The sequence below is a fragment of the Equus przewalskii genome, chromosome 8 (genome assembly GCF_037783145.1).
Source record: "Equus przewalskii isolate Varuska chromosome 8, EquPr2, whole genome shotgun sequence".
In the NCBI taxonomy this organism is placed as follows: domain Eukaryota; kingdom Metazoa; phylum Chordata; class Mammalia; order Perissodactyla; family Equidae; genus Equus; species Equus przewalskii.
In genome coordinates, this window is record NC_091838.1 from 72,452,149 (window position 1) to 72,480,060 (window position 27,912).

At 46.7% G+C, this 27,912-nt stretch overlaps 1 long non-coding RNA gene across 1 annotated transcript; it reads right to left on the bottom strand.

The window, feature by feature from the left end:
* Positions 1 to 27,164, bottom strand: LOC139085152 (uncharacterized). Its single transcript, XR_011543224.1, has 3 exons — positions 27,024 to 27,164; positions 13,764 to 13,856; positions 1 to 5,119 (listed from the first exon to the last, which is right to left on the bottom strand). It is a non-coding gene; the product is annotated as an uncharacterized lncRNA (long non-coding RNA).
* Positions 27,165 to 27,912: the final 748 nt, after the last annotated feature.

The following is a 27,912-nucleotide window of genomic DNA, read 5'->3' on the forward strand; positions in this document are numbered from 1 at the left end:
TTTTGACTCAGGGTTGTTTATTTGTTTGGAGGTGAGCATTTACCAAGATCCTGCAGACATTGTTCAAAATCATAGCCCCCAAGTTGTATTCAAATGAAGCTGAATGGGCCCAAAAGCATGTATTTTGAAAACACTTCACATATGATTCTGATACACAAATGTGACCAATATTCAACCAGTACACTGACCAGAATCCCTTCTGGTCGGTTTGTGAAGGGGTCGTGATGGGTGACCAGTTTGACTCTGGCCCCAGTGCCCAGGCACTGCTCCTCCATCTCTGCGGGTGGGAGAATTGCTGACACAGCCTGGCAGGCCTAGAAAGCACGGCTGAGAGTAACTAGTCCAGGGACTCAAACTGTGTGGGGAGAAGCCAGGCTTGCAAGCGCATGCCTCGGAGACTGCGCATGGTAGAAGGGAAGAGCAGGAAAGATCTAAACATAGAACCCTGGCAGTCCAACCTCCTTCTCACAGAGCTGCTCTTTTTATCTGTTTTATAAACTCGAAATATGCATACAATTCTTTTTTGGAAAAAAATTTAAAGCATTCTAATTTTTTTTAAAAAACAAACATTTCAACCACTGATATGACACACTTCATTTCTAGGCAGGAGACTGAGGCCCAAAAAGTTGTGAGACATGCCCAGGATCACTCAGTGAGAGACTGACAGCCAAGATGAGGATTCCAGACTCTGGACTCTGTCCAGGGCCTATCTGCTCCAGCAGCCATGGCCTCAGCCACTCGACTCCACTGCTGAGGCCTCGGAGAGCTGCCATCATTGCACCCAGTGCTTCTCTGCAGGTGCAATAGCGCCTGCTCCTCTCAGGAGGTCCGTGCCTGGGATGGGACAGGATGCCCAAGCAGTGCCGGCAGCCCCTCATCGGAGGGTGGGCTTGGTCTTCACCAGCCCCCAGGCAGCCCAGTCTCCAGGCCATTGCTGCAGAGGTGGCGTCATTGTCTAGGAAACTTTCCTTTCCGCTGTACATTTTCCCTTCCTTAGAGCTGACACCCAGGCCCTATCTCAGGTGAGGAGATGTCTGGGGTACAGGACCGTTGAATTGTTTCTTGGAATACAATTCCCAGGCACATGTTTTCGCAGAGAAGAAAGCGACAAGGAGAAGGCATCCAACAATCGCTGTGCTGGTTCTGAGAATGAGCCCTTATCTGCTCCGGCCCAGCTCTGGACCCAGGGGCTGGTGTCAGCCTCGCAGCTGGTCAACGGGGCAGCCAGGAAAAGTCCAAGACGGGGGAGGGAGAGTCTACCACCCAAAGGTCAAGATGCAAAAAGATAAACACTTATGAGAGAGCTGCAGCCTCAAAGCCCTGGGCTGCACCAGGCCGACGGACCACCGCAAAAAGACAAGGTTGGAAAATGTGAGCCCCATCCACACAGGGCTCCTGGTGCAGAGAGATTGCGCAATAAACTGGGGTCAGGTTAGAAATGTTGGCATAGAGTCTTCCTTCAAGGAACTCCCACTGCACTGAGCAGGATACTGTGTATGTTTGAAAAGCTAAGTGGTAATAAAATTCCAACAATAGTTCCAAGCAGGAAAAAAAAGAGGTGATACGAAGAGCAACATGGTCAGTGAATGGCCAGATAAACGGTAGAATCTATAAGAACTAGAAGAGTTCAGAGGGGAAATTCAGCAGGAAAGACGAGCAAGACTTGGCTGAAAATATCTCTCATTTGTTAAGCGCCTACTACCTGCCCAAGGTTGAGCGTTTCACTTCCAACAACTCCACGAGGTCTGTATAAATATCTCCACTTCATAGAGGGGAAGCGGAAACCCAGAGAGGCCAAACCATCTCCCACAGTCACTCAGCTGTGGAACCAGAGAGGGAACAAGGGTCTGCCTGGGCCCAGGCCACCTCTCGAGTGTCTTCAGCTCGGGACAACTAGAAGGATTTGGATAGAGGCAAAAGGAAGGAGAGATCATTCCAGGTGGCGGAAGGAACCTCTGAAATCAGAGGCAGGAAAGTCAAAAGCACACTCCAGTCCATCAATAGAGATGGATTTACTTAGGATGGAGGTTTCCGGAACAGGTAATATTGAGTGAGTACCTGCTATGCCAGGTGAAGTTCTAAGAATTTTACATGAATCATCTCATTTAACCTTCACAATAGCCCTGTGAGGTGTGGAGTATTATCATTCTCAATGTATGGATGAGAAAATAGAGACACAGAGAGGTTAAGTAACTTCCCCAAGATCACACAGTTGGTAAGTGGCAGAGGTAGGATTTGAACACAGTCTGTACTGAAAGTCCATGCTCTTAATCACCATGTTATACTTGCAGAAGTTTGTTGTGGACGAGCTGAAAAGGCTGCATTCGATGTGGGCATTGCCTCAAATGGCAGGTGTTTGCACTTGATCCTTCAGCAAAAAAAGAGAAATGGAATTATAATGAAATAATTGTTCTCAGAAAAACAAAACAAAGTGAAAGCAGAGAAGGTCTCCACAAGAACAAGTCCAGCCAGGAAAGAGGCAGCAGCGTCCTTGCCCTGAGAGTCCCATGCATCTTTCGCTTGCATTGCAATCACATGATCAAAGCAGAAGGGTTTTTCAGCTGTGGACGGGAAGATAGACCAGAAGGAAGGATGGAGAACCGATCTGCTGCTAGAGCCAGAAGCAAAGCGTGAAGTGATAAAGGATGGAGTGAGTGGAGGTTGCAGGGAGCCTGGAAAAGCAGAGGTGGACATGAGAACAACAGAGAAGAAAGAATAAAAAGGATTGGATGAATGATTTGGAAAAAGTAGTTGTAAGTGGTTGTGGCTGAGCTTCTGATCCACAAAATAGACTCACAGGTCCTCACAAGAGGAACGAGGCAGAAGGTCTGAAGCTGTCTCTGCCCCAGAAAGTCAAGGGCAGTCTGTCACTGTGTTTATGCCTGTCACTTCCGCGTGCTTCTAGGAAAGGATTCACTAGTCCAGAAGGCCAGTCCAGCACCTTACTACAAGGAGAAGGACAGGACATGAGAGAAGCCCCAGAACCTCAGCCTCAAGAGCTTCCAGACCCGCCATGGAGAAATGCACACAAGGTTCCCTGGGCATCCACGGGAGGCATTGCCTATTACATATATATTACCATACATCATCATAGATATTACCTTTCTTGACTCCACCCATCCCACCAAAAAAAAGAGAGACTCTCAGAGCTATGGGAGTGTGGGGCAAAGAATGAGCACTTGTTTGAGGTGGGTTCTTTTCCAGGCAGTGTTCTGGGAGCTCCCCACGGCTCTCAGACAATCCTCACGCGGCCTAGGACACGGTTCTTATTCCCTGCAGACACTGCAGATGAGGAACTGAGCTCCGGAGTGATTAAATAACTTCTCATAGTCACACAACTAATAAGGAACAGGCTCAGGATTGGACCCGCCCTCTGCTCTTCACTAGAACGGGAGAGCAGGTGTAGTGTCACCGCTTCCCAGGTGAGGAAATCCTGGCCTTGAAACACCTGCAGGCAAACGGCGGAGCAAGGCCAGAATCCTGGGCTCACAGCTCAGGTCAGTGCTAGTTTTGCCTTTCACTGTTTTATTTGAGTACACTTGGCCTTTTCCCTCATAAGATGGTAAGTGCCTCAAGGAAAAGGGTGGATCTTTCCATCGTGACATCCTCATAGCGCCCAACACCAAGGATGGCCCCTGAAGACATGAAGGGTGTGCTGCTGGCTTATTGGATGAATTGACTGTAACAACTCATCTTTTGGATGCCAACATTTCACTTCTTCAATCCATCCTTCATGCTGCCTCTAGAGGTCCAGCGCTAAAGCGTTAGTGTTCTTCTTCAACAAATGCAGTTCTCCTCCTCTTTCAGGCACGGCTCAGAAGCCATCTTTCCCATGGAGCTTTCTGCATTCTCTCCGTGGTCATCCCCCTCTCTGCCTCTCCCATGCCGCTTGGCTGGTACCTCTGCTCTGTACTCATGGGTGTCTGCCCCATTACGATATCGTTCCTTGAAAAGCTGTCATAGCCATTTTTATGTTTTTGTTTTTGTTTTTGTCTTTTTGCTGAGGAAGACTGGCCCTGAGCTAACATCCGTGCCCATCTTCCTCTACTTTATATATAGGACACCTACCAACCACAGCATGGTTTGTCACGCCGTGCCATGTCCGCACCCGGGATCTGAATCGGCGAACCCCAGGCCACTGAAGCAGAACATGCGCACTTAACCACTGCGCCACCGGGCCAGCCCCATATCTTTGTATTCTTAATAAGTGTTGATGAGTGAACACAGAAAGGAATGCATGTGTGGATGGATGGATTAGCCAATGAATAAATAAATATGTAGAGGGAAGAGAGGATGGAAAGATGAAGTATTGGGTTGCAAGGCTTAAGCAGTTGTACAGTGGAAAAGGCACTGCAATCCACATCAGAGGCTCCAAATTCTACACAGAGTTTTACTTCTGACTTGCTGTGTGATCTAGGAAAAGTTGCCACCCCTCTCTTGGCCTCTTTTCACTCCTGCTTTAAAAAGAAGGGTTTAAAAAGACTAGAATTGCTGCAGCTCCCCGTTCTCCAACTCTGTGAATGAAAAGTTGTCCCTTGGACGAACCCATTAACGGATATAATGCACCTCCACCCTTGAAAACAGCGATTCTCCTCAAGCAGCATCTTATCTGAAGCCACCCCTCTCTGCCTCATCCCCACCAAGAGCATTGCTATCTCATATGGGACCTGCTGGAGGTATTTGTGAACAAAAGCAAGTGTTTTATCTGGCCACCGTCTCATGCACCATTCTTCCCCTGGAAAACGTGAATGGATTTGCAGAATATGTGGCCTCTGATAGTTGTCCCATCCCAGGAATGGCTAGAAAGGCAGCCTCAGCTTTCTTAGAAAGGTTGAGCAATTTCATGCTGCTATCAGAGCTGACATGGAGGCAACTCCTGGCCCCGGACCCTTTGGCTAAGTTCAACTTCAGGTCAAGTCAGGGGCCCCCAGCAGCTCAGGGGCACAGGATCCACAAGGAAGAAATTCCAGGACGTTGCCAGAAGCTAACAACAGTTCCCAGCTGTTCCCAGCTGCCTTCTGCCATTGAAGTTGTTTGGAGCGGGGGGTCTTCACACACAGGCAGCAGAAGGAGGGGTCAAACGAACGGCTGTGCCTCCGGGCTGGGGTGGAGGACGGGCCTGCAGGAACAGAAGTCTCTTTGTTGTTGGCAGCTCCTGCACATGGCCCCGAGACCCTTGGCAGAGACCTCCCTCTCCCTGGACCCCTCGGGGACCTTGACATCAGTTGTATTGATGCATTATGCTTGTGTACTGATGAAAACCTCTGCTTCCAGCTTGCCTGGGGCCGGGAGCCTTAGTCTGTGAGTGCTTTTAAAGCACAAGCTGTGAGACTCTTGTTAAAAGGTAGTTCTAGAACTGAACTTCCTCGAGTGGAATCAAAATGACACCTGCCTTAGAAAGAACTTTGCTCGGAATGTCCCCACCCCCGTCCCCCTCTTTGGCCAGCTCCTACTCATCTTTCAGGTCTTTCCTGTGATGTCCCCACCTCAGAGATGTGCACCATCTCTGTGCACCATCCGAAAAAGACCAACTCATGCCCCTTCTCCCAAGACAGTCATCCATTTTCCCTGGTTTTTTTCCTTCTTGGAACTCAACTGGTACTTGTGCACGTGTGCAATGATTATGCCCCTCACTAGAACTGCAATTTCATGAAGACAGAGGCCGTGTTGGGTTTTGTCATCACCATCAATCGAGAACCCACGCATTACGTGGTACACAGTAAGTGATCAACAAAGAGTTGTTGAAAAGAATGAATAGAATCGATTACTCCATGTGGAAGAGTATTATCTTCAGAATCCTAGAAGAGAAACCCTTGTCTTTATTAAAAGCTGTAAAGCCCTGAATACATGGTATCTTAACTGTTTCTTTATTTTTATGTAAAAGAAACATGAAGATGAAGCAGGCAGTCGTATGCCCTCAAGGAGTTCGCAGGCTCCTGGGGAAGCAGACGTGTTATTTGCAGATTAGCAACACTGCGTTCTCATTAAATCCTCGTGTGTAGGGTAAGCATTGTGATCCACAAGGGGCTCTGAGGCTCAGAGACACCCAGTTCTTTGCCCAAACCACAGAGCTCATGGGCATCAGAGCTGGATCCCAGGTCTCCGGAACCCCAGCACGGAGGGTTTCTACTCCCTGTCTTCCTGCCCTTCTTGACTAGGACTGCTTGTTTCATTTTCCCACTTAGGAAAGCAGGTGGGCCCTGTGTTCTGGCAACCCATGCTATTTGCCAGGAGTGACTCCAGTAGGCCCAGGAGGTGGTCTTGCTTCTGGGCCCTGTTCCCCTGCTGTCTGTTCCAAGCTGGGTATTGGGTCCATTGGAGAAAGAAGCTTGGGCACCAGCTGCAAGCGACCGCTCTTATCCTGCTGAGCTGGCTTTCTCATCTTGCTTGCTCAGGGAATGTTAGATGGTTTGTGCTGAAGAAGCTTCCTTTGAATGCCAGCAATCATGGAGGATGTATGCCATTAGCAAATGACTGTTGGGTCTACTCTGCTTGGCGATGTCCAAAGATACATTCTGACTTAGAAACCGCTCCCTCCAGAGCCATGTCAGTGAGTCCTTTGCCAGCGTGTTTCCCACACTGGAAGCACAAGGTTGTGGACTCACACAAAACCGACTCTGCCACCAACTGTGTTATTTTGGGCAAGTAACTCAAATTCTTTGAACTTCACCTTCCTAATATGAAAAATAGATTCTTATGGTTGTTGTGAAGACTAAATAAGACAAATCACACAATACCTTTGGCACTTAAGAGGTGTTCATTCTATGATAGCTCTCACCTTCAATCCCTCTGGCTTTCATTTTTTTTTTTTTTTTTTTTGCTGAAGAAAATTCGTCCTGAGCTGACATCTGTTGCCAATCTTCCTCTATTTTGTAAGTGGGCTGCTGCCATAGCATGGCCACTGACCAGTGTAGGTCCACACCCTGGAACCAAACCTGGGCCGCCAAAGCAGAGTGCACTGAACTTAACCACTAGGCCACTGGGGCTGGCCCCTGTCTGGCTTTTAAACCTTTGTTCTCCTCCCCTATTTCCTATTCTAAGCCTTGTTTGGTCTTTATCTCATTCTAATACTTTCTGACAGTTCCTCATGTCATCAAGGTCCTTTAGATTCTGACCATCTCTTCTGGGGAGTATTCCCCTCTCCCAACAGTCAGCCTGCAGGAGATCCCCAAAAGAAAGACCAATTCACTTCTCCTGAGAGAGTCAAGGCCACTGCATAGAGGAGGTCATTTCGAACTAATTCTTGACAATAGAGTGGATGGTTACAGGCGGAAGAACGTGCGAGGGCCCACAGAGCGTGGAGTAGTTGGAGCGTCCCCATCAGTGACACTTGGAGCTGGGCCAGGGCAGTAGAGGAAGATGAGACTGACAAGTTTCAGGGCGCCATTGAGGAAGCACTGGATGTTACCCAGGAGCCTTTGAATGCCATCCTGTGGCTCTTGGAGGGTTTTAAACATGGGCGTGAAATGAGCCCATCTGTGCTTCAGCTGCAGCCCATGCTGGCAGTGGAGAGAATGGACAGGAGAGAAGAGAAACTAGAGACTAAGAGACTGGTTGGGTTTTCGAGGTGAACACAGGCAACATACGGTAGGGGCCCAGAACAGGGCAAAAGGCAATGAGAGTCCAGAAGAGAAGATGGATCAAGAGACACGCCTAGAACACAGCACAGGGGGTCTGACCACCGGTTCATGCAGAAGGCGATGGGAAGAGAGCATAAAGGTGCCTGTGAGGTTTCCAGCTTGGGAGCCCAGGACTCCAGTGTCACCATTAACAGAGATTTGCGATGCAAGAGAGACACACTCATAGTAGGAAGAGAAAATGAGTTAGTCCACGACAGGCAGTGTTGGAGCTACTATGGGACATCAGGTGATGTCCAAAGGTGTCCCATCAAATGGATCTGGAATGGAACCTAGATATTTGGATTGGAGGTAGAGTTTGGGGCCATTTGGCACGAAGATGATTAACAGAATTTATGGGAGTGGATGAGAGCACCATGGGATAGAGCCCCTAGTAAAAAAAAAAAAAAAAAAAAAAAAGGCTGACACACCAGCATTTCAGAAGCATTTAGAGAAGGAGAAGCCAGGCAAAGAGAACAGGAAGGAATGGGCAGAAATGCAGGATAACTAGGAAAGGCTGAGACGGTGTGGTGAGGGCAAAAACAGAGAGAAAGCAGCTACCTGGTGTTTACAGCAATTTACACATATGCTAAAGCTCACAGCATGTATGCCAAAGTCAGTCAGTTTTGCTATACGATAATTTATAAAACAAAATCAATGAAATACAATAAGAAAAAAAATCACTTAGATCCCACCTACAAAAGGAGGGAACCACTGTTAACATTTTGGCGCGTTTCCTTCTAGTCTTTTTTTTCCTTAGGCATGTTTTGAAATGGAATTGTAGATGCAGTTAACAAGGACCAAAGTAATCTTTCCTAATTTACATCACATTGTTTTAAAATTCCATGTGTTAAATAAATAAAGTGGTGCCAACACAGGAAAGGGAGGAAGGAAAGGAGGGAAGAGGAGGGGGATGGAGGGAGGAAGGATGGAGGGAGGGAGAGCCCACAGATACTGTTGAACCCAGCAGAGGGGAAAGACAGTATAAGCCTGAGAAGAGGATATGGTTTCTTTCAAATTCATTTTAAATCCTACCTAAAGCTTAGAAGTATATGTCCTTTTAGAAAGCTCTCCCTCCATTTTTCAAAGAAGGAAAAGAAAAACAACTTGCTTATTTTTTTCTGCAAAAGGAGGGGCGGCCACTCAACTCGTGGGCCAAAACTCCTCTTGCATGTGGCAACATCGCCATCTGCTGGACATGGGTGATATCACCTTGGAGCGCAAGCTTCTAAGAAGAGCCAGACCCTAACCAGCCCTGCCTCCCCCGTGAAATACTCTACCACCCCCAGCGCCACCAAGAATTAAGCATCAAACATATCACCAGGGAATATAGGAGTCTGAACCCATTGAATGTAAGGGGCACTGGACGTGCATTAAGCCTTGTTGTGTCAAGAAGGCAAGTTGGTGTGTGAGGAGCCCTGGTACAGAACTGAGGAGCCCCCAAGGCCGAGGCGCAGCCTTGCCATTAGCCTGGAGAGACTCAGGTCCCCCAAACAAGACTGGGCTTTGCCACCAAGCAAAGGGATCACATCCCAGCAATGTTCCTACTAGTAACTAAGTTGATGGTTTTGCCTCCAACTGCCTGTCTCCTTTCCCAATTGCTTAACAAGTTCTAGACTTACAGTAATAAGAGGATGTGATTAATTAGCATCTTCAAACTTTGTATCTTCCCAGAGAGTATCTGCATAATAAAAAAAAGTGAGGCTGGGAAAAGACATCATGGAAGACAAGGGTTCCTCTCACACCCCACTGGGAGACGTCATTGGGAGTGAGAGAATTTCCCTTACCCACCGTGTATGACCCCCGCTATGAGACCACTGATCTGCTTACGCACAAGACCAAGCCCTGTGGTTCTGCCACATTTGAGCCGTTGATTGTAGCTCGAAGATGGGACATGTTTGACTCTCTCTTCACGTAGATCACCCACTGAGATCTCAGGCGACACATGAGGCTGGGAGATTCTCAAACTGAAAATGAGCTTAGACCCCAAACTCCTGGCCTTGGTTTCATGTAAGCACTGAGACTAATATGATTCTTGGGACCAAACTGCAGCCAAGGAAACAGATGTGGGCCTAACAGCTGCCTCGAGCAAAGAGGGGAGGGCAGGGGAGAGGCAGCCTTGCCGTGCCAGCAGCTGGCAAAGGCCAGGATGGGAGAGAGAAGAGATCGAGGGACCCCACTGCCCACTGATATATGGGTCAGGTCTCAAACCCATAGAGCACGTCGACGGTCATGACCATGACCTCGTCCTCGGGGAGCTGTATACTAGAACTAACCAGAATGCTCAGATGAATGAAACTTCCCATGCAAGAGAAAAAGTTATTTTCCTGCTAACTGGCAACATAAGCAAAAATGCCAGTTGGTTTAATTCTTGGGATTGATATTCCATCTCTCCAGCACGCCTAAATCTCCTTCTCTCACTTACTGCCTCCACTCAGAAAAATTATCAAGCCACTGGCTTTTGGTGTCTTATGCTTTCATTAATAAATCATCTTGGTTTCACGCCTACCATGGTCCAGGCTCCATAGGGACACACACAGCAGATACAGCTGTCAGTAAAACAGACTCAGCCTCTGTCCTCCTGGAGCCCACAGCCCTGGGAGGCAGCTTCACGGTGAGAGGCACGGGTCCTGGGGTCAGACAGCCGGGTACTCGTCTGTCACTTCCTAGTAGAGTGATCTAAGGCAGGTTGCTTAACCTCTCTGTGCTGTTATTTGCCTCCTCTGAGAAATGCAGATAATAGTACCAACTTCCTAGGCTGGTGAATATGAAGTGAGGTTGTAGTAAAGAGCTTAAAGCTCTGCCAGATGCATGGTTAGCATTTAATAAATGTAAGCAGTCATTATCATGTGGCAAGTCCTAAAGGTCTTCATTCTAAAGGCATCACTGTGCTGAACAGTGCAGAATGCAGGTTTTAAAAGGGGAGGAGATTACCCCAAGAAGCTCTGACTTAAAACGTTACTTGATATTGTGTTAGGCTGAATAACGGCCCCAAAGATGTCCAGGTCCTCATGCCTGGGAGCTGTAACTTTATATGGCAGAAGACATTGAAGATGAGACTCAGTCACGGATCTTGAGATGAGGAGAGGAGCCTGGGTCATCCCAAGGTCGTCACAAGGGTCTTTATAAGAGGGAGGCGGGAGGGTCAGAGTCACCGAGTCGCAGACAGAAGGCGGTGTGAGGATGGAAGCAGAGGGAGAACAGATGATATGATAAGATTCCTTGGCCATCAAGGAATGTGAGCAGCCTGTAGATGCTGGAAAAACTAAGGAAGCCTCCAGAAGGAATGGTAGTCTGCAAACACACTGATTTTAGACACTTAAGACTCATTTCAGACTTCTGGCCTCCAGAACTATAAGAGAATAAGTTAATGTTGTTATTAGCCACTAAGTCTGTGGCAATTTTTCACAGTAACAATAGAAAACTAATACACATTTTAATAACAACATAAGCTTATTTCCTTATAATAGAACCCTTGTGAAAGACAGCATAATAGAGTAAAAAGAACACTGGGCCTGGGATTTGAGTCCTGCCTCTATACATGACTGTGTGTCTTTGGATAAGTTACTTAACCTCTCTGAGCTTTGATGTTCCATCTCTAAAATAAAGATAAACATAATTATTTCAAGGGTTGGTTGTAAAAGTACACAGTAGGCATTCAACAGTTGTATCACTCTTTCCTTTAAAGATACAGTCCCCCCTACTTCCTCCCTCCCTCCAAAGAGCTGATTATTTGAAGCTCCAGCTTATCTGAGTTTTGATTAAAGGTGTTCACTCATACACAGGCCACTGTCCACTTCTAAGTACTTGACTTCTCGTTGGTGGATCTGGACAACCTAGATAGCATGTGTTAGCCAGAGATAATATTTTGGCTTCTGTTACTAGGGGCTGCTGATAACCTGAGCTCCACCCAGCCATGCTCCACACCCCTACTCTTGAGAGTCAGAGACCCCCAGCTGAGAAGGTGTCCTCGGCTCTAGGCTACCTTGTCATCAGCGCACCAATTCACCACCACCTCCCCCTCTTCTGGAATGCTAGAGAAGTAAGATCACCTGCCTTCTTTCACCTACCCATTGGAAATACCACTGTTACTATTATTGCTGTCAATAATAACAACGGCTAGCATATGTTGACGGCCAGAGCTGCGCCAGGGACTTTGTATAAGACCACAGGGGTTTTTCAACCCTCTCCATCTTTTCCTGGGAGGATGTCTTGATAAGAAGAAGAAAAATGTAACAGCATCGTGGAATTATGCAATAAGACGTGGTCAATATGAGCAAACAAAAAAGTACGTCTTGGAGATGTTTCACTGTTGGACAAGGGCATCTCCTCCCCACTGCGCCCGCCCCCCACCCAGCTCCATCTCTGCCCCCACCTCTAGTCGCACAAAAGGGACTGACATGAGCTGAGGCATCCATTCCACCCTCAACACTGCCAGAGAACAAGATAGAACCTGTGGAATCAGAGCGTGAACTTGTGTCGGGGAGTGAGGCGAAGCCGGAGGGATGTGTGCACGTGGGGACAAGGGGGGACGAAGGAAAGAGGGATGTCAGGAGGAGGGACTCGTGGACATCCCAGTCAGACTGAGACTGAGACGGAAAGCTCCCTCTTGCTCCTTAGGTGGTTGTCGAACAGTGTGCTTTTCATCCCGGTGATAAAGTGCACCTTCCGTCTCTCCCAAGGTTATAGACAAAGCTATGCACACACAGCTTTTCATTTAATCGTCACAAGAAGCTGTCGAGATGGTTATGTTGTTCCCATGATGTAGACGAGGGGTGGATGCCCAGGGATCAACACGTCCAAGGTACCTGCTGGTCAAAGCCAGGATCTAAGCCATGGTCACCAGAGGCCCATGCTCTTTCCAGGCATCACCCCACTGCTGCTGCTGGCCCCTGCTTCCCCTCCCCCACCATGGCGGCATCCAGAGCCAACAGCATTTCCAGGGCCTCTTCCAACAAAGCCCCAAGTCCTGGGTGGTCTAGAAACCTTGAAGCGAGCATTGAGTTTTATCCCAGAACAAATGAAGAACAGGAAGTGAAGGGTCCTTTCCAAGCTGGAAACAGCTGGGCCCAGCTGAGGGGCAGGATAAAGTCACCTCTCTGAATAGCGCCATCCTTCAAGGGGAGCCCGGTCTGCTGCGGGGTCTTGGAAGGAGGCCAGGGATGCTTGCCGAGAGCGGGCACTGCAGTCTGCACGAGCTTGGGGAAGGGGTGGCAAAAGACATGGGACAGCTGCTGAAGGGAGCCGGCTCTGAGCCCCGAGGACTGCAGAGATGCCCCTGGAGCTCTGGGCACAGCCAGAAATCAGGCCAATACGCAGACACTCGGGTCCTCCCTGCACGCACGTGGAGGATGAGCTGTCCCGGAGCACCCACTCTGTGTGGCAGGCACTGTGCTGCGTGCCTTCAGAGATGCTGACAAGTGCTGACAAGCAGAGGGCTCCTCAGGGTCAAAAGCCCTTGGGTTCCCAGCCTGCAGTGGGCCTGAAACCTCCTCCACTTCGGACTCTGCTTGAGTTCAACTTCAGTCCTGTCCTGGGCCTGTTTCTTGAAGCTGAGCTGGACCACAAGGCCCTAAAGAGAGCTACTTGGTGCTGCTCCTCCTGGGTTCACATCTGGTTCTGAATCTTCAGTGTACACGAGAAGCACTGATGCCACAGGTCCCGTGAGGAGGATGCTGGCAGGTCTAACAAGCATCCCCAGGTGGCTTTTTTAGGTAGATCGTTCCCAGACCACACTCTGAAAGTATTGCTCCTTTTCTAGGCCACGGCCTCAAAGCCTCCTTTTTTAGACCAACGCTAGCATGGGGTGCTAATGCCAGGACATCTGGGCCAGCTTCCAGCATCTTCATTTCAGCAGCCTAGTGGTACCGCCAGCATGCACTGGTTCGGCTTTTGAACCTCATGAGGCCCCTGACTGAGACCATGTGCCCCGTGTTCCACCAGCTGAGCTGAGCCCACAGCCCCTCTGCCGGCAGGAGCACCTTCTCTTAAATTTGTCTTGCCTGATGGAGTCTTCTTTTCAGCTGTCTGGACCCCCAGGTTCTCTTCTTCCCTCGATGACTCAAGTCTCTCTTCCCCAGGCTGAGTGCCCTTTCTCGACCCCACACCAGCCCTTCCTGATCCAGCCTTGACCCCAAAGAGCTTTACCTTCTGAGCTCGCTCCTCACCCACCAAGGCTCCTCAGCAGGGGAGACAGTCCTGAAGGCTCCCCAAGTCCCGGGTATCACAAAAATAGATGATCTGGCAGGAAGGAGAAATAGAGCAAATCAGTTCTTTCCAGGGTTTGCAAAGGAAGGAGGCCCAAGAGCAGGAGAAAACCATAGGGAATCATGGAAGTCTGACCTGGAAACCCACATTAGCCCCTGGAAGGGGGACATTCCTTTGAAGTTCCCCGTCTCAGCTTCAAGTCGTGTATGAATTGAGCATTTTACGCCATCATAGAGCTATGTTGCTTTGAGCATATAATTAGTGTTTTAAATCAGTTATAACTAAGAGGTGGGGAGAATGAAGAAATCCCTCTCGTGATTAACCTGTGCCTTTGTCTACTATGTGACTCAATTTTAGAGGTTAGGTTTTAATACCCCAAGATGATACACAGATTCTCTACTCCATTTTTCAGAGATGCCCAGAAAGAAGGAGGTGAGATGAATTTGGTTGTAGGGGGAAGAGAGGCGAGGACGTAGAGCATGAACCGAGCCAGTGCCTCAAAGGCTGCATAACAGACTTGGGATTTAGAGGGAAAGGAAGTTACGGGAAGTGAGGAGGGTGACGTAGACAACATGAGCGGCCATCACTGATCCCGCTAACAGACGTGGATACAGTAGAATATGAGGGCGTTGTTGTTATTCACTGGGGATGAGCACAGAATAAGACAAGCGCAGCAATGAACTGACCATTCCCCCAAAGAAAATCATCATGCTCAGCCCCCTCAACGTACAGATGGGAAAATCCGAGGCCCAGAGAAAAGCGACCTGCCCAAAGACGCTGGCCGTCAGTGTAGAGCCAAGATGAGGTCCACCTGGTCCAGTGCCCCAGTCCTGTGCCCTGTCCCTGCCCCTGAGCATCTCAGCTTACAGTACCAGCTTCTCATTCATCATGAGGCTTCAAGGGCTTCTGTGATAGGCACAAAAGTGCAGCACCTTGGCCCGTAATAAATCACCACGGCTAATGATCTTCTTGCTCCCCATGACCAACTGCAGACAGCCTTGTGCTCACTAACTCATGCAATGAAACAGCTGAGGCCACTGCCTGCCCTGGGGGGAGGGTGGGAACCAGAGAGGGAGGGAAGCTGGACTGCTTTTCCTTTCTCCTCTCCCTTGCCTCCCTCCTTCTTTCCTTCCTTCTTCATTCCTCCCTTGCCTCTGTTGCTTCTTCCTGCTTTCCTCCCTCCTTCTTCCTGGCATCACACGAACAGGGCACTATAAAACAATTTCTGCGTTCAACCTCAATTCTGCCACCTCCATCACTGCGAATGTCCCCCTAATAGAGTCACTTTAAGGTTCTGAGGGTCTTATGCAGGGCGGCACTTGGAGGGCAGCCTTGGTCATTATCTCCTGTCCGCACAGGGGACTACAAAGATGCCCGTGTCCCTGTCCCCAAGTGCGTCGGGCTGGACAGCTCTCTGCTGCTTCTGGTCCAGGCTGCGGCCTTGGGAATCCCTTGCCAGCTGCCCTCAGTCCCGTCTCCCATGACAACCACCCAGCTCTCCCTTGCACGGCTCTTGCCGCCTCCCCGGTCACCTGGATTTTCACTTCTCTGGAGCCTACAGACTGCTCTCCGCTCCCCCAACCAGGGAGAATTGCGTCCTGGCCTTGGGGGCTAAGTAAGGGTCTTTCTTTGCTTGTCTTAGACGTTCTGTCCACACAGAACATCTGCAAGACATTCTTGAAACACTCCTTCTCCTAAGGACACAGGCCTAAGCTGTTCACCTCTCTATGCCTCCATTTCCTCTTCTATAAAATAATAGTACCTACCTGTAGGATTGTTGAGAGGATTAAATGAGTTAGTATACGTAACGTTTTTTTAGAACATTGGCTGCCATATAGAAAATATCATATAAACAATTATTATTATTATCAATGGTGTGCTGCAGCTGCCCCCCCCCCAAAAAAAATCAGTGATTCCTTAGGCTGCATCAATGAGAATACAATATGCAGAATGGTGGAGGTGATAGTACTTACATAATCCCCACTGATCAGATGATCAGACTACACATGGTATATCTCAATTTCAGGGGGAATATTTTAAGAGAAATTTAGATAAGGTGAAGGATATTCAGAGAAGATGGATCCAAATGATGTAGAAACTTAATACCTTCTGATATGAAAGGGGCTGAAGCCTGGAGATGGTTCATCTGAAGCAGAGAAGCCCAGAGGAGTAAAGTGGTGGCATAGAGGGGAGGGGGCATAAGAATCATCCTCAGAAACATGAAAGGGTTATTTTGTCATCATCTTCGTGTCCCCAGCTCCTGGTAGGATGCATGGCACTTGGGTCATGCTCAATAAAGATTAGCTAATGGTTGAAAAGGCAACTGGGTAATGAATCAATCAATCAATGCATTCATATGGATAACATCTGAACAGCCCTCACAGGCAGAGACCTACTATGAGAAATTACAGGGAAATAAAATAGCAATTAACAGAAAGAAATGTTAAGGATAATTTTTACAGAGAGTCAGGGAGTTTCTTTGCCCTTAGGAGGATTTCTGTGTACTCTGTTCAGGGCAATGAGCAGGATGGTGATGCTTCTGGATGACAAACTTAAGTACAGAGGAACTGAATTGGACGCAAACAGACATTTCTAGATTTTATATTTCTTGGACTCATAAAAAGTTTCACCACCAAAAAAATCACAGGACTGACAGATGGTTGCCAACTCTTTGACAAGAATGGATATTAAGACAATCATCTAGTTTTGTAGTCATTCTAGGGGGAAGAAAAGCACATTTTAACGAGAAGGAAGAACATGATCTCAGAATAAAGGAGATCCTTTAAATTCATGAACTTAGCTTTCTGGAACCTCAGTCTATTTTCCCCATTCTTCTGGGACCCACTGAAAACATCCAGTTTGATGGTCCGTGCCTGGGAAATGCTGGACACAATGACATACAAGTCTTTTCTTTGCCTGAGTGTGTGTGGTTCCTGGTCCAAAAGTGGAGCCAGGCATTCAGTAGGTGCTCAATATATATTTGCGGAAGGAACAACTAAATCACATGCAGTCATTTGATATCAGGCAGCATTCCCCACCCCAAGATAGAAACCTCGTCTAGATAGACACAGAAGTAGGACAACTTACAACACACCCAAAAAGTGCCTGGAGGAAAAAAGTCGATCAAAACTCCTGTGGACAGAGGAGAGCCCACACTGCTCTGCTCTGGCTGAATTTGGAGAAGCTGTATTCTCTCTAACCCCATTATTCCCCCACATCAATGATAACTCTCCTCTTCCTATAGGATTCAGCAGTTAATATGGGGCTTTCATGTTCATTATACCACTTGTTCATTCATCAAACATTTATGGAGCGCTCGCTATGGACAAGGCACTGTGCTAGCTTCTGGGAAACAGAGCAAAATAAGGCAGCCTCTCATCCAAGCTGTCCTTGCCTTCCTCCCCCAGACACAGTGGTTCCCTGCCCTGTGCTCCCATGACATCGCTACTTGTGCTTCCCCTCACAAGACTATAAACTCCTACAGAGCAGAGATGGCATCTGTTCATCTCTGGATGCCCAGTACCTGGAAGGGTGACATGATCAGGGAATGCAAAGAACCACAGCAAGCTTGGCCATCTTCTCAACATTGCTGAAGAAATGCCCAGAGAAGTCCTGTGCAGTTCAGGTTAGGCATCTCAAAATATTTGGCTGGATAAGCCCTGAATGCAGGGATGGCTATATAACTTGCAAGGCCCTGTGCAAAATGGAAATACAGGGCCACCTGTTCAAAAAGCAGGAAAAAAGTGCCCTTAGACAAACTAAAATAGAAAGCTTTTTCCTTTCTTTCATGGCCTCTCTTTCCATTAGTCATGTTTTATTTTATTTGCTATTTAATGTCATTCTAAGGAAAGAGTTTTTAAATTTTAAGTCATTAGCATGAATTGTACTGTTCCTCTTCATATTATGCGATGCCAGTTTTAAATGCACATAGGAGAGCATTTAACTCACGTGCAGAATTGCCAAAGTTACACCGTTCAAATTTAGCGGTTCGTATTTCGTTCTTATCAGAATGGTGGAAACAGCACGAAAATAACGTGGCTGTTTTTATGTCACTTCTTGATACACACGTATTCTACCTATATCTCCCATTGGTTTGCTGATGACAAGGAAGGACTTAATGGAGGTGAACTCTGGGTCACCCACCCTTGCCTTTTGTTCTATGCCATCATGACATGATGTCACGTCCATCGGAATTCAGCACCCACGGCGCACCGCCAGCTCTAGGCCTACTGGAGCAGTGAGGCACTGTGGACACGTGTACTGCACATGCTCCATTGTCCCGTTGGCCTCCTCTTACAAAACACAAGTTCAAAGATAAAATTATTAAGAATTTCAAGACTATGGCAACAGAACTTTAAACCAAGCACGGGCCTTTTCAAGCATGGGATTCTGTGTGACAGCACGGGTCACATGGTCATGAAGCCAGCTCTGTCTAGATGGGACTAAGAGTTTATAGCCAAGGAAACAGTCCCTGAAGCCTGAGTGAGGCCCTGGCTGGAGCATCAGCTGCTCCAGAAGAGCCCAGAGTCCCACAGACCCGGGTGAGTTTGGCCAGTTAGGCCTGGGTGAAAAGAGGATGTTGGTTGCTTCTGGGAGCTTCCTTCGCAAGGAGAAAATCGCTCCAGGGCCTGCAGAGAGAAGGGCAGGTGATGGAGTGAGATGCAAGAGAAGGCAGATGCAATCCTCCAAGCCCAGCCTCACAGTAACGTCCCTGAACCTGAAAAGGGGAAAATGGCCAAGACAACACTCCCATGCTCACCAGGACTCAGCGCCCCAGGCAATCGCTGCCCTAGCCATAAAGGGTGTCTTCCATACATGTTGGTGAGAGATACCATAGGAACAGAAACGGGAGAGCACTGGAGTTACAGCGGTCCAGCCAGTAGGCACTGGTGGGTTTCCTACTACGACACGGCCCTTATCCAAGCATTGCCAGATGGGAATTTGGAGTACCATCCTTAATCAACAGCACTTAAAATGGTGCTCTTCAGATCCAGGAGAACTGTTGGCTTTCTCACTGGTATGCCACCTGGACGTGAAAACCATTCCCACTCCAGGCAGGTCCGTGTCACCAGCTGGCGGACTGTCCTTAGCTAGTTACCTCTGTGGGCCTCAATTTCCTCATCTGAAAACAGAGGTAATAACACCTGCTCCACAAAGATGTTAGGAGGTTAAATGAGGTAACACATGTAGAGAGAAAAGAAAGAAGGATGGAGGGAGGAGGGAGTCCCCATGTTTTCCTTACACCTCCCCTCATTTTGCTTATTCTAGTCCCGCTGTCCAGAGAGAATCCAAGAAGACCTCGCACAAGTCTTACCCCATCCACAGGGCTTCTATCTCCAGCTCTCAGTGAACTTGTCCTGCTAATGTTGAAGAATAATGTCTTTCTATCCCACACGTTGGAGCAATTAGTTGCATTCAGCTTGCTGAGTGCTACTGTGAAAACGGATAAATAGCACTGGGTGAGATGCTAAACTCAGCCACAGCAGTGTTCGTCTGTTTTAATATGACAGTTCCCAGCACAAAGCCTGACACAGAGACACACAGTAGATGGAATTCTGATGGTGCCCAGCTTCAAACTCAACAGTTTCCCTTTGCTCTCAAAAAAAAAAAAACAAAACAAAACAAAACTCCTGGCATGGCCTGCTAAGGATCTGTATGATCTTGCCGCTTCTTAATTCTCCAATCTCATCTCTTGATGTTCTCTCCTTCTATTGTTTCTTTACAAATGCACTAGCCTGTTTTTAAAATGTCTCCTCAAAAATGTCAATCACTTTCCCAAAAGAGGGCTTTGCATATGCTGTTCCCTCTGTCTGGACTGCCTTTTCCCCACTTTGGCACAGCCATCTCTTTCTCATTATGGAGATCTCAGCTTAATTATGGTGGTCTTTGATCACCTAATCTAAGGCGGTCTCTCAAGTTTCCATGATGGTGGGAACTGTCTTTGTTGTTCATCTCTGGGTACCAGCATCTAGCACAGTGCATGACACACAGTTGGTAATTAATAAGTATTTGTTAAATGAATGAATGCATGAATGATAAATGAAGTAAATATTTTTTTTCTTCTCCCCATGCATGTAATTCTTTTCTGGGTGTTTTGCAAATGCAAATCATGTCTCCCATTAGAATGCAGAAAGGGTAAGCATTATAGATTTCTCTTGTAACCAGCCCAGTATGCAATACAGTACAGTACTTGTATACAACACTCAAAAAATGTTTGACGAATGAATGAATGAATCATTGAATGAGTAAGCAATTGGGCACTTACCCCAAACTGGCTGGACTGAACTGAATTAAGCAGACCTGCATGTGTAGAGGAAGTGCCACATCCTCGCGACAGCAAACATGTGTTCTGCATTTGTCACTGAGGCTTTCTTGGGCTCAGCTCCCTCTATAGCCGTCACCCATCAGCCTGCTAATGGATCATAAAGGAAAGGGAATCGGGGTCCTGGGCTTTCTCAGAGTCATCAGCTCAAAGCCCTTTTAATGTGAGTTCCTGACTCGACTGGGTGTGGAGAGAAGAGAAAAGGTGATGGATGGCCCAAATACTAGGAAACTCAGATACCTGACTTTGTTCTTATCTTGGGAAGAATGCAGCAGCCTGAAAGAGTCGGCAGCAGGCACACCGAGTCGTGATGAACTCAGAAACTCAAGAATGTCCCTTGATAAATGTTTGCTGTGTAAATGAATGAATGCTTCTGTTGCTTATTACCTTTTAAGTGAATAGGTCAAAGGTTGGTATTAACCCAAGGCTCATGGGGTAAGATATTCTTTGTGACCTGGCAGGAATTATTACCAAGGGCAGACTGGGCCAGCCAGTTCACATGGCTAATGAAGACAGGGTCACAGGTTTGAGGCCCCCCTGGAGACTAGTTATCTGCAGGCAGCGGAAAAATCTGCTTCACAGCCATACTCCATGTGCTAATGCTGGGCAACGATCTTGCAATTTCATGCATTCGTCCAAGAGGTAGGAGGGTACCTTATGGATGGCTTAGCTGAAACCCTCCATCAGAGGAAAGCAAACACATTCTTGTTTACATTTGCACAGGACATCTTAAGGACGATGACGATGACAGCTGGCATCTATTGAGCAGTCGCTCTGTGCCAGGCGGTGTGCTGAGCTCTTTGCATGCATTTTCTCATGTAATCCTTGTGGGCAGATATAATCATTCCACTTTCCAAATGAGAAAACAAAAGCTTAAAGAGGTTAACAAGATGCCTTCACATCTACTCTTAATCATGTCATCTAACGGAATCCAGTGCAACCCTGTGAGATAAATTTCCTTCTCTTTCTTTTACAGATGAGAAAACCGATGGAGGAAGAGATTTGCTGACTTGCTCAGGATCACCCAGCTGGGAAGTGCAGAGCCTGATCCCAGATGCAGATGCAGGTGTGCCCAAAGCCAATTACATTCTCTTAACCAAGATACCAGAGACATTGTTTTTTCTTGACAAGCAGTTAATAATATGGTCTTCAGGAATCCAAAGGTGACTAGCTCAAAATCACTGTAAGCAAGGTACTTGACTGTTACAAAGAATTGCCACCTAAGGCATTACCCAGGTTAATCTCACAGGTTTCAAGGCTGAGAAAGAGGACAGTGATGTGTAGAGGAAGAAATGGGCCTTAGAGTGAGAGGGCCTTTTGGCAAGTGCCAACTGCACCATTTACTGTGTATTGCTGGGCAAGTAACTCAGCGTCTCTAGGCCTGGTTAGGTGCTGTCTAAATGCTCTCGGTGCATAACAACCACCTGAAGTAAGCGTGAGTGGTCCTGCTCCGTGGATGAGAAAATTGAGCCACAAAAAGGCGAAGCAGCTTATCCAAGGTCCCAATTAGAAAGTAGCAGAGTGGGAATTTCAATCAGGTACTCCAGCTGTAGTGCCTGCGCTCTGAACACAGGAATAATAATGATCATAAAGCCTATGTCCTAGGTTTTGGGGATCTGATGCACATAAAATGCATTGCAAAGTGTCTGGCCTGTACTACTTGGTCAATATGTGGTACATTTTTATCATTAAATAAATTTCCCACCTCTAGAGTTTCATTCTCATTTTTCAGTTAGTGCTAAGGAATATCCTGATTAGCTGCAGCTGGATGATACAGATGGTCCAGGACGGTCCAGGATTTGAAAGTCAACATTTTGCGCGTGGTTTGAGCTGCAAGTCCATCTAGCCCAAGAGGCTGACTCGGTGTAGGGCATATTCACTGATGATGGGTGCTAGTTCAGGTTTGCCACCATCCATGAGAGACAGAGCACAGCAACAAGAAACCGGGAGCAACTTATACTCTGAAGGATGCGTCTGCATCTAGGAGGTCTGCCTTCAACCAGCAAGACCTGAATCATTGGGCAGGGGCTCAGGGACAAGGCTACAAGCTCCGGGGAGATCTTACTAGGGCAAGGCAGGGCGGGGAAGTATCTACATTATGAAAACAAGGACTTGAGCACAGAGAGGAAGGAAGGGGTAGGTGGCTCGTGTCAGGATAAAGTTTCATCCTAGTTGCCTGATCACTAGGGAAAAGATGGAGGTCACAGCAGGAGAGACCTGACATTTCACTTCATTCAATTCATCCAGAGTTTTGTAAAACTCTCTCACCTTGGGACAGCGGGGTTCCTGAGAGCTTGGCATGGTGGGATTCATAGACAAGGCTGAGAGGTTCCAGCTGGCAGCAAAAGATGCTTAGCAAGGCTGGGAACCAGGTGGGCCTAACATATTCAGGCTGCAGTTGGATGAGCACTTGTCAGGAATGTCAGGGTAAGGATTCTTGCATTTGGTGAAGGGTTGGACCAGATGACCTCTAATATACCTTCCAACTCTGCAATCCCAGGATTGCAGCAGGCTCACTCCCTCATCCCCCCCCATCCCCTCCTGGATCCTCATGAGGCATCTTTGGGCTAAACCGAGGCATCTTAGGACTGCTTACATGAGAACACTTTTGTCCCAAATATGGAGACAGCACCATTCTCCGAAATCCGACACTGACAGAGATGTCTCGAGAACCATCTCCCTATAAAGTCAATGCTCCTCCTGAGAGCTATGATTCCACAGTCATGCATTTGTTCTCAGAGGTGCTGTGATGGCCGTGGGGAAGCAGGAGCCCCAAGAGTGGCGCCGAGTCCCTCGAGGAGCAGGGATGGGATGGTCCTGCCATCAATGGAGCTTTGTGGCCTCAGTGGAAAGGGAGGAACGCCCTGTCTCAGGAATGCAACCTCCAGAGGCTGAAGACAGCCTCTCTTTGCCATTATGAAACCCCAAACACTCTGGGTGTGGTGGGTCTTTTAAAAGCGTATTCTGCTGCCACTGAGGAGCCTTGGAAATGTGGAGAGCGTACCACCCAAGCCATTAAATGCCCAGACAGCTCAGGACAGAGACAAGAACAAGGAGCCAATGAGTTTGGGGCAGAGTGTCTCAAAGAAATAAACATGCGGTGAAGGTATTTCCATAGCCAGTAAATACTGTCTTTCAGGGGCTTCAGAAGGAGACCAAACAGCCTGCCTCCGCCATCCTCCGATAAAAGAGTGACACTGTGTATCTAAGGAGCGAGCAGCCAGGCACAGAAGCCAGATTTGCCAGCCACCCTTTAATTTATAGGCCGTAAATGATGGAGCCCATGATCTATTGCCCCTGACTCGGGGGGGATTTATTCTGGCTAAGAGCACACACAGAGACCACTGATATAAGTAATGGCCTTGGGTGGAAAAAGGTCGGGTTCTCACTAAATGCTAAGTAAAGATGTTTGGAACAGACAGTTATATTACTAAGGGATGGTTCCAAACACATCACAGGAAGCAGCTCACACTGCCCATCCCAGCTGAGGTCAAGCTGAAAGGGAGGGAGAGCTGGGATGCTGCAACTGGGAGAGACAGCCTGCAGCAGCTGGCACCCAGTCTTGATCTCTAATGACCTCTACACTGCACATCTTTTCAAGGCGTCCTCCTATCCCCTGCTTTGTCCCCATCAAAACCTTCTCTCAGATAAAGTTGGTGCCGCTCCTTCACTTAAGCTGCCCGATCAAAGTGCCAAGAGGGCCTAGACCTCGTCTGTTCCATGATCACTGAGACAGTGCTCATCGCAGAAGAGAGGCTTAATAAATCTTTATTCAACGGAGAGACAGAAACAGTCTGTTTCTGTTCATTCTTTCACTCATCCATCCAGCCATCAACCAGTATTTCCCAAAGGACATGACTTGTTACAAAGACAACATATTTCGCGATTGGTGCCTGGCCAGCAAGAAAGAATTTAATAATCTTCTATCTTCACTCTATATATATATATATTTTACTGTTGTCATCTATATATAGCCAGTGATATTGATTTTCCATTCATGGTAGTGATATAAAATTTTTTTGTTCGGATTTTTTCACATGAAAGAAGAAAGTCAGTTTAAATGAAAATATTCAATTATTATAGCCCAGGTTTTACAAGAATATGGCAAAAACCTTAAAGGAGGTTCAGGAATGTCTAAACCTTGCCAAAACACCACATTCAATAGACATTTATTGATTAGAGACAGTTCTAGACTTAGTAAACTCCATGGCAACAGGCATCTATAAGGTAAGTTACATTTTTCCAAAATTCCTCTTTGTACACTTATTGAAGTTTTCTGTCTTTTTTTTTCACTCATATTGTTTGTCATGGTAAAATTCTATTATTGGTTGATTTTTTTAAATCAGTCACTATTAAGGACTGGATTGTGTCCCCCTCCACAACATCAATATTCACATGGTGAAGCCCTAACCCCCAGTACCTCAGATTATAACTTATGTGGAGATAAGCCCTTTAAAGAAGTTGAAATGAGTCTGTTAGGGTGGGCCCTAACCCAATCAGATTGTGTCCATATAAGAAGAGGATATTTGGACACTCACGGAGACACCAGGGATGTGCGTGTGCAAAGGAAAAGACCACGTGAGGACACAGCAAGATGGCGGCCAAAGACAGAGGCCTCCAGAGAAATCAAACCTGTCAGCACCCTGATCTTGGACTTCCAGCCTCCAGACCTGTGAGAGAATAAACTTCTGTTGTTTAAGTCACCCAGTCTGTGCTACTTTGTTATGGCAGCCGATGCAAATTAATATGGTCACTACACTCTGCATTTTATCTATGTTGATCATGATGTACCATGGAGAACTGGCAGAAATCCAGGACTGTGGACCCGTGACCAGCATGTGAGCAGACAGATGTTGAGCTCTAATTGGTTAATGTCACTCACGATGCTCCAAAAGTCAGTTCCTGAGGCACATTCACAAGAGTGGAGGTTTTGAAAATGCGCATCTTCCTATAAAGTCATGGTATCTTATTTTATAATCTATATAGTACCAAATTATTTCTTAGTCCTGAGTAAAATATCTGACAATTCTGTTTCCATGGATTCTGTGAATAAAATTTCAAATTTTCTCCCAAAAAATAAATAAATAAAAGTAGCTTAAAATTCTTGCATTTTGGGACCACATCATCCATGCAAACAGCACTTTGCATTCACAGGTGGCGATGGAGTGCTCTGCATCCTCTGGTTAGAAAATGAGTCCATCATAGCAGATTAAGGTCTTTGCCCACATCCTTAAACAGTTGCATAGTTCACCTCATGAAAAGGACACTGATGAATAACATACAGCCCCTGCCTCGTGGAACTTTTTATCTAGTTAACAGGAAAAGATAAGTAAAACCTTCCAGTGCCAGCCAAGATGGAGAACGCTGAGCACAGACCAGCTCTTCCAGTGATTATGACTAAAAACTCTGCAAAATAAAAGCTGCTTGAGCCAAAAGGAGAAATAGAAACGTTGGCAGTTATAGTCTGAGATTTCAAGACCCATCTTTCACTAATTGATAGAACAGTATGGCTACAGAAGACTTGAACAATGCTATCAACCAACTAGACGCAAAGGACATTTATAGAACACACCGCCCAATATCAGCATGATACACATTCTTTCCAAGGGGACGTGGGACACTTACTGAGATAGATTATATTCTGCACCATAAAATAACTGACTACATTTAAAAGAATTCAAGTCACGCAAAATGTGTTCTCTGACCACAGTGCATTATATAACTTCTCTGAGATGTGGCGTTCACATCTGCAAATGGGAATAATAATCTCTACCCTTTAGAGAGTTCCTGTGAAGTTCAGAAACAGTAACATGTAAAAGAAGGTCAACATAAAAGGCACTCAGCAGTGTCACTAGTATAATGCACTCAGGAGAGCAAAGTTAGTGAGTTGGCAGGAGCCAGAATGGAAGCCCGAGTTTGCCAACTGTCAAAGTCTGTGCTTCTCCCAGGATACAAAACAGACACCCTCATGGGGTTGTGGTGAGAACAAATAAGAGAGTGCTCATGACCCACTCTACAGGCGAAAACCACAAATCCACATGCACAGATCAATCACTATTATCATTGTCAACATCTGAGATTATGAATATGAGTATTTACACTGTTCTGATACCAGGACATACCGCATCCATTTCTTTTTTTGCCTGAATTCTTGTTTAATAAAGTACATTTTAAAAGCCAAAAACTTCATTGTTTCCTGAGTACCGAGATAAATATTCACCCCCGTACGCACTTATCATACATAGCATACATATATCACATATGACTACACTTATAAGAAGAATTACAAACACATAAAAAATTAATGCTATTCTGTACTTTTATATACACATGCTTTATTACATGTTATTGAACATATGCACAAATATTATATACATTTGCAACAATGTCACCTCAAACACACACAAACACACAGTCCGTTACAGGCTTATAATAATAATGCCAGCTTATATTCATATACTAACCTACAGTTTACAAAGCAATTTTGGACACATTGTTTCATTTTAGGTTCTCAATTGTCTTACAACATAGTCAGGCTAGAAATCATCAGAGCAAAGCAAAGTGAGGAAAGCCCGGATTCTAGAGTCAGGGAAATTTGGTTTCAAATTCCCGCTGAGTCTTTTACAGACGCAAACTCCTAGACATGCTGATAGCAAAACGTGCTGAATGCAGCAGGAAACTGAAACAGATCCTAGGAAGCCCACCCTCAGGTGCATGTGAGGGACGGGCAGGGAAGACTGCCTGGATGAGGTGCCATCTGAACTGTCTTAAAGAATGACTGATAAGAGTAATGGATCCCAGGGGATCAGGAACACACACACACACACACACACACACACACACACACACAAACACAAAAACATTGGGACGAGAAATACCTTCATTGGTTCCTCTTCCTCCTCTCGAGTCCTAACCTGAGTCCTCTCCATGGGTCTACCCACAACCCATCTTTCTTACACACGTGCTATGGACTGAATCATGTCCCTGCAAAATCCACGTGTTGAAGCCCTAACACCAATGAGGCTATATTTGGAGATAGGGCTTTTAGGAGGCAATTTAGGTTAAATGAGGTCATAAGGGTGGAGCCCTACTCTGATAGGACTGGTGTCCTTATAAGAAGAGAAAGACCTTTCTCTCTCTCCCCTCGCTCTCTCTCCTCCCCGCCCCCAGTGTCTCCCCAGGAACATTCACCTGGGAAAAGCAAGAAAATGGCTGTCTGCTAACCAGGAGCCAGATCATGCTGGCACCCCGATCATAGACTTCTAGCCTCCGGAACTATGAGAAAATAAAATTCTGTTAAGCCACTCAGCCTATAGTATTTTTTTATGGCAGGCCAAGCAGATTACGACACCCAGCCCCATGCTCTTCTTTGGTGATTTCACTCACGACAGTCTTGTTTTTAATTATTGCCTTCCCATTTTGAATTTTAGAATTATCTCTCTCCTTTGCTTCCGTCCCAAATTCCCAACTACTGGGCTGGATGCCCAGCCAGCACTGGCAGCTCAACATGTCTGCAATGGGTTTCAAGCCTTTGCCTCACTCCAGATAGTTTTCCTGACTTCCTTATTCCAGTTAAGGATACCACCATCCTCCAAATCATCAGGCACAAGATGCGAAATCTTACTGCCTCCTCCCTCTCTCCTTCATCCACCATATTCTTTTGCAGTTCTCAAAAATTTCCCTTATTTCAATTATTTTACTCTATGAAAGCCTTGCTACTACTCATCGGTTTTAAGTATTCTGTCATAGTAGCAAGGGCTTTTTTTG